This window comes from Olea europaea, chromosome 16 (assembly GCF_002742605.1).
Source record: "Olea europaea var. sylvestris chromosome 16, O_europaea_v1, whole genome shotgun sequence".
Classification (NCBI taxonomy): Eukaryota; Viridiplantae; Streptophyta; class Magnoliopsida; order Lamiales; family Oleaceae; genus Olea; species Olea europaea.
The window spans coordinates 9,716,377-9,723,661 of NC_036252.1; the positions used below are offsets into that span (position 1 = coordinate 9,716,377).

Consider the following 7,285-nt stretch of genomic DNA (forward strand, 5'->3'; position numbering starts at 1 on the left):
CTTGACAAAGAGCAGTTTACCTCCAACCCTACATTGAAAGTCCAGGCATTATATACATATCCATAAATGAACTTGGGACACTATTATTATGCCTTTTATGGAGAGGCACTAAATCATCACCAACATGACAGCTAGCTAAACAAATCAACAAAGCCTACCCTTAGCTTCACCTCCTACTTAGCCAAGTTGATCCATTGTCTTATCTGAGGATCATGTCTAAACACTTCTAGCCAAGAGTCAGTTCAGAGGTGAAGCGTCACTTTTGCAGCTCCGAGGCAACTCGAGATCTTTTTAGACAAATCTTAATGATTGATTGATATGACATCAAGGTCAAGTCACCAATCCACATTTCAAAGTATTAAATGCTGCATTAAATGCCAATCAACCAATGATTGATGGATTGAAGTCTAGGAGGAGACATGGTACACTACCTTTAGATGGAGCCAAGTGTCATCTCGTCTACGGTCAACGCTCCATCTCCACTACTCTATAAACTCACATACTTAAACATTTGAAGGTAATGTTGTTAATATTCTTAACATACACTTGGCTCCACTATTCATATACTCCCATCTTGTTCCTTATATTCGAGTAAACCTATTTGATTAATGTCAATTGACTTGATCGTTGAAGTTCTTGCAACCGTCTCCTCACTCCTGAAGAAAGCCACAAGTGACTAACATTATTTCTATTGTATGGAGAGTTATCTAAATAGGGCTGTTACTTGTAGGCTACATCATTCCGACAAAAAAAATGAGATCAACAAATTTCTCTGTCAATCTCAAAATTCTGTCTCCCTTGAGCTTCTTAAAAGTCCAAAATCAATCTTACTCCAGCCCACCTAATCTTCGTTATCCCACTAGAATAGCTCGCTAATTTCCATCAATTTAGACAACGTATTCTGATTCTCGAAGCATAAAAATGTAGGGGAATTGAGTGGGGTTGTAGTGCAAACTTTCTTCTAGGGATATGGGAGTTGACTTAGGATGTGGTCAATTATGTATGAGATTTTGTGCTATGCTAAAAATAATGCAATCACTTGGAGGTAAATAAATTTGTGGTGAGAGAATTATTACAAACATTTTAAGTCAAACGAGATTTTGTCACTTGATGAGTAATTCAGACAAATATTATTGATATGCGCAATCTCAAAGATTTTAAAGAGTTAAGAGGCCTTAGTTTAATATTGGCGTTAATTCTTCCAGTCTTTTTATTGCTACGACAAAGATATATTTTCTGCAATAAATATTATTTGTCACAGTCACAAAGATTTTAAAGAGTTAGAGGACTTAGTTTAATATTGGCATTAATTCTTCCATTCTTCACGCTACGATAAAGACATATTTTTTGCAATAAAAATTGTCAAGAATTGATTAGGGAATCAGATAAAAAGATTAATGGTTAAGTAATAGTTTGGTGCATATATTGAGAACGATGTATTCAACAATATTAATAACGACGTTTTTTAATGTATGAAAATGCAAACTACAATTGTAATAATGTATTGACTTATTTTTAATTAATATTATGTTGTCTAAGAAAATTGCATCTTAATTTTTGATTCCACAATTAATAATCTTTGGCTTCACCCTTGCTAAACATTCGCCAATGTTCTTCAAGAACTTAAGAATACGGTATATTTCATGTATGAGCACAAAACAAGGATAACCAAAATTAAACAAATATTTGGGCTCCATTTTAATCCAAAATATATTTTTTCTTTCTTCCTTTCAATAACACATTTTTTTATAAAATAATATTACACGTAAATTCAAAATTTTTCCTTATACTTTAATTACGCATTCTTCCAAAATATATTTTTACCAAAACTATTTTTAATGGAGCTCAAACATGGTCTAATTTTAATTTGGATAAAGTAACTTATTTATAATGATATAGAATACAACCCATGATACATTAGAACTCTTATAATTTATTCAAGTCACAATTTGAAGCCACAAAAGTGATCCGATCGAACCCAATAAGCTAATCTCCAATAAATTAATTTTAATCTGATCAACTCTTGACTAGTCAAATTAATTTATTAATTCCATCTATTCCACTAAAGCTGAAATTGCACTCTCAGAGAAATTGATATTACTAAAGCTGATTAGCTGAATAATCAATAATTTATATCTTTCGACGTATCGTTCTTACGTACAATCCTTGTCAATTATTTAGAATATTTTGAACAATGTTATTATTGACCAAAAACACACACACACACACATAGTTTCTTGTGTCCACATCACAACTTTAATCCAACAATCAAAGTCAAATTACTGAGCTCAAACTTAATTGTCCATTAGAAAATTCATTGAAATCATGATCGTTGAGGACTTCATATTGGCAATCAGATTTCATTACCCACTCACAAGGTCTTATGTACGATAAAGTCAAGTAAAATCAAATTTGCTTTGTCAATGCCATAAATTAAGCAACCGTTTGATAGAAATTTTTCACGCCCAAAAAATCAAAATTTTGACAGTTATTTCATTATTCTAATTGTCATTTTTGACTTTTTTACTCACAGATAGGATCTATTTTTCTCTATAAAAATCAAAAAATCAATTCTCATAATTACTATCGAACATGCCCTAAATTTCATGTGGTTTAGTCCAATACATCCATATGTACTCCCAAACTTATTACTGAAGTCAAAAGTAAACTTGAATAAGTTGTAATAATTTTATCAAAATAAAGTTTTCGTCTTTATTTACTGATAGTGGACTATTAAATTATATATTGAATTATAAATCTAATTTTTTGCACTTAATAGCTTAAGCACTCAAATTATAATAGCAAAATGACATATGAATACTCTAATTAATAATTCAATATTTTATTTTAGAATGTCGTAAAAATACAGAAAAATACAGATTTACATGTTTTGCATATCAAACAATAATTTATTGTAGGATTGCTTTATTTGGCACAAAGCGAATGTTGAACTCTAAACTCTAAATTGATTTTAGCGAATTACTCTCGAGTCTCAATCATCTCCAACCCAAACCCATTCACTTTAATAAAAACCAATCCCTTTGGCAAAGCCACTACCTCGCTACTCTCAATCGATAAGCACACTCAAATATTAGATATTATTTGTATGTTGATTATACCAAACTATAAAGGAGTGTGGATTCAATTTTTTGCATTCAATCATGCCTGTAATAACCCCACTTTATCTTAGCTTCAAAGTGAAGCAAAATCGCAACTCTAAAAACAATTCATATTTTGGCTTTACACTGAATCCACAAGAGGTGCATTTGTTATTGGACTTTGCACTTAGTGTCATTTTGACCACCTAATTTTAATTTATTCCATGCTCGATCTTTGAACTTTACACAAGTTTCGGTTAGACCACTACTTAGGGTGTCTATTAATTAGTGAAAAATACTACTTAGACTGTGTATCAAATCCATAAACTGTCAATTCACATTTTTTGTGGTCCTTTTTTATTTTTTTTTCTCTTTCTCTGTTTCTATATTTTTTTCTTGTCAATGTATATTAATACAACTACTTAACGACGATGTTCCAAGCAAGCAAATTTTCAATTGGATAAATAGTATTATATAGAGTGAGTGACTTGAAACATAAAAATGAATTAATTAATCCACATTTTAGTTCTCAATATTGAATCATTTCTAAGACGCATGACATTGATTCAAAGAAAAAAAAAATGATGGAAACCAATGAAGTTTGGCTTTCTTTAAAGCTAAGTATTGAAAGTGGATTTCTCTTCATGATTAATGCAACCACACACTGAATTATAAAAAAAAATAATAATAATAAAAAAAAAAATTTCAAATGTAAAGATGTTAAAAACAAATTAAATCTCTTTTTCCTATCTTGAATCTTACATTATGCAGCTTGGTTTATTCTTCTTCTTCCTCCTTTTGATCGCCCTTGAGGTAGCGGATGTTGCATTTTCTTCGCATTGTACATCTGTAACAGTATCCAAAACCTTCAAAAAATGCATGATACTCCCTACTTAACAAGCCTCAATCGCATGGACATTCCATCCACACAATGCCACCCTTGATCTCGTCTTCTTCGGTACCTTCATATCTCCTTCAGGTTGGGTTGGATTCAGGATTAATCCGATTTCTCCTGAAATGACAGGAACACAAGCATTGATCGCCTTTCCCGTCCCCAACACCGGCCAACTCGTCCTGCTACCTTACATTCTAGACCCCACCGTAAAACTCCAACGAACACCGCTCCTCTCCCGCCCCCTTGACATCCACCTCCTCTCTTCCTCCACCGTCTTATACGGTGGTCGTATGACCACCATACACGACTGTGGAACTATTCAAATATATGCCACATTCAAACTCGTCCCCAACAAAACGAAGATTCATTACGTATGGAACCGCAAATTATACGTTCAAGGTTACTCCCCAACTATACATCAAACTGCAATCAATGATCTTTCATCCATAGCTACAATAGATGTCCCCTCTGCAACTACAGCCAAGGCACACAACAACAATATCAGGACATTAAAAATCATTCATGGCATCATAAACGCGATTTCTTGGGGAATCTTACTTCCAATAGGGGCTGTAACTGCGCGATACTTGAGACATATACATGCTTTAGGGCCTGCATGGTTTTATGCACATGCTGGAGTGCAACTTTTTGCAGTTTTCTTAGGAACTGTGGGATTTTCTATTGGAATTAGGCTAGGGGAATTGTCACCTGGATGGGTTTACGGGCTTCATCAGAAACTCGGTTACGCAGCATTCTGCCTCCGGTGGCTTCAAACGCTGGCTCTGTTGTTTAGGCCTAAAACAACAAACAAATTCAGGAAGTATTGGAAATCATACCATCATTTTGTAGGTTATGCTTGTGTAGTATCGGGGGTTGTTAATTATTTTCAGGGATTCCAAATGATGGGAGAAAGCAGATCTTATGCTATGTTGGCATACTCTTTGTGTTACAACTCATAATAATAAGTCATCAGAAACTCGGTTACGCAGCATTCTGCCTACGCTGGCTTCAAACGCTGGCTCTGTTGTCTAGGCCTAAAACAACAAACAAATTCAGGAAGAATTGGAAATCATACCATCATTTTTGTAGGGTATGCTTGTGTAGTATTGGGGGTTGTTAATTGTTTTCAGGGATTCCAAATGATGGGAGAAAGCAGATCTTATGCTATGTTGGCATACTCTTTGTGTTACAACTCATAATAATAAGTCAAAAATCAAAAGTTGAATTGTCAAAGTCAAAAGGAACTAAAATGAAATAATTCATTTTAATTGGGACTTAATTTATTGTGACAAATATTTTGAAGGTTTAAGTTGGATAAAATAAAAATTTTAGGATCTACTTATATATTTTGGAAGTTTAGGATTTAACTTTATATTATATTATAGAAGAGGGACTTCCTTTGCAATTTAAGTGAGTGGCCCCTTTATTTTATGACCATTAAACCCATTTTACACTAAAAACACACACACATACACAGTAGAATTCGGGCAAAAGCTGGGAAGGAGGAAAAAAGGGGAAGGAAAGGAAGAAAAGAAGGGAAAAGAAAAAAAGGGGAAGATAAGCTAAGTCCTCGATTTTCTCCTCAATTTTTCAAGGTAAGCGTAAGTTTTACTTATTGAAGAATGATATTAGATTTTAGGGTTCATGGAAATTCCTTAAATTCGAGATTTAGAAAGAATTAAAGGTTATTAGTAGGTATTTGTGGTCAAAGAAATATATATTGAATGATTAATGTTTGGAAGGGGGGGGGGGGCTTTGAAAATGGGTTTATGAAATAGAGACTTGCTCTTTGATTTATTGGGATTATATGATGTTAATTACTTAAATTAAGGATTTGGGATTAATTTCTCCATTTTTAAGTAATTAATATAAGCCATTTTGGACAAAATCCTATTTAGGCGCTGTTTTTGAAAATCTGCCTAGAATAACACTATTTCTGTCAAAGGTTTTGATAACAAATTTTAATATAGAAATTGGTACCAGATTTTAATATTATGGGATTTTAGTGCTATTTTTGTCAAAGTTCTTATTTTCAGATTTTTAAAGGTTTGAATGAAGTTATATGACAAATATTGAAGTTTATGCATTTGACTAAAGTGGAAATTACATAAATCCAAGGGTTTAAACATCACAATTCAAACATCAAGGCTACAGTTTCATTATGCAACAATCAGGTATTGATTTAATAATTTAAATATTAATTTCTTCCAATTCAATTTTCCCAACCCTAATTTTACGTTTTGTTTTCTCTCTCTACAATCTCCATACTCTACCTTCTCTCGATCATGAAACACCATCGTCGACGACAATTCATGACGACGACGGTGATCACGACGGAGGCGACGCTCAAAGGCATCCTTACCGGTGGCTATTCTATTGGTTTTCTCTCTCTTCTCCTCTGCTTCGTGACCACGAATAGGGTTATAGTCGATCTAGGTAGGTTACAACTTACAGGCGGTAGTGGTGGATTTGACCGGTGGTGGTGTGTGCACTTGTACGGGGTGTTTCTGTTTACAATTTGGTGGCGGTGGTGCTGCAAAAATGGTGGTGGCGACGGCAGCGGTCATCAACTGTGAATTTGATTTTTGTAGTGGGTGTGGAGTAGTTTTGGGGTTTGTGTTGATGGTGGTAATGGTGCTAGCTGTGGGCGTGAGGTTGCGGTGGTGATGTGTTTGGTTGGCGATGGATTTGGATGGTGTGTTGTGCGATGACGTGTCTTGTATAGTGGTGGACTCTATACAGCGTGGATGTAGGTGCGGTGATGGTGTTTGTAGTCGGCTTTCTTGGTCGGTATTTTGTTGGAGGTTGTAGTGTTGTGGTGAAGGACACGGTGGCAGTTTTTGTTGGTGATTTGGTTTAGGCGGTGATGGTGTGGTTCAGATGGCAATGATGGTAGGTTTGGTGGTGGAGTATTTGTGACCAACAATTAATCTGTGACCTAGTAATTCGATCATTTTATGATTAAAAAATAATTTGTGATCATCAAATTCAAAAATACGTGACCTGTGACCTATAATATTTTGGATTTATAACCATTTGTGACCCATAGTTGTGACTCGTGGCCTATAAATTTTTAGATTTGTGACCAATGATATAAACTGTGACCTATAAAATTGATGAATAAATTGTGATCCGTGACCACGAAATAATCTGTGACCTATCAAAGTTTTGATTCGTAATCTCGAAATAATTTGTGACCAATTAATTTGAAGATATGTGATCAACAAATAAATCTGTGACGTATAAATATATACACGTGATCATTAATTGTATAATTGTAATTTTATTATAT

At 34.1% G+C, this 7,285-nt stretch overlaps 1 pseudogene; it reads left to right on the forward strand.

Moving 5' to 3' along the window:
* The first annotated feature begins 3,848 nt into the window (after nt 1-3,848).
* On the forward strand, nt 3,849-6,660 carry LOC111412610 (annotated as a pseudogene).
* The last annotated feature ends 625 nt before the right edge of the window (nt 6,661-7,285 follow it).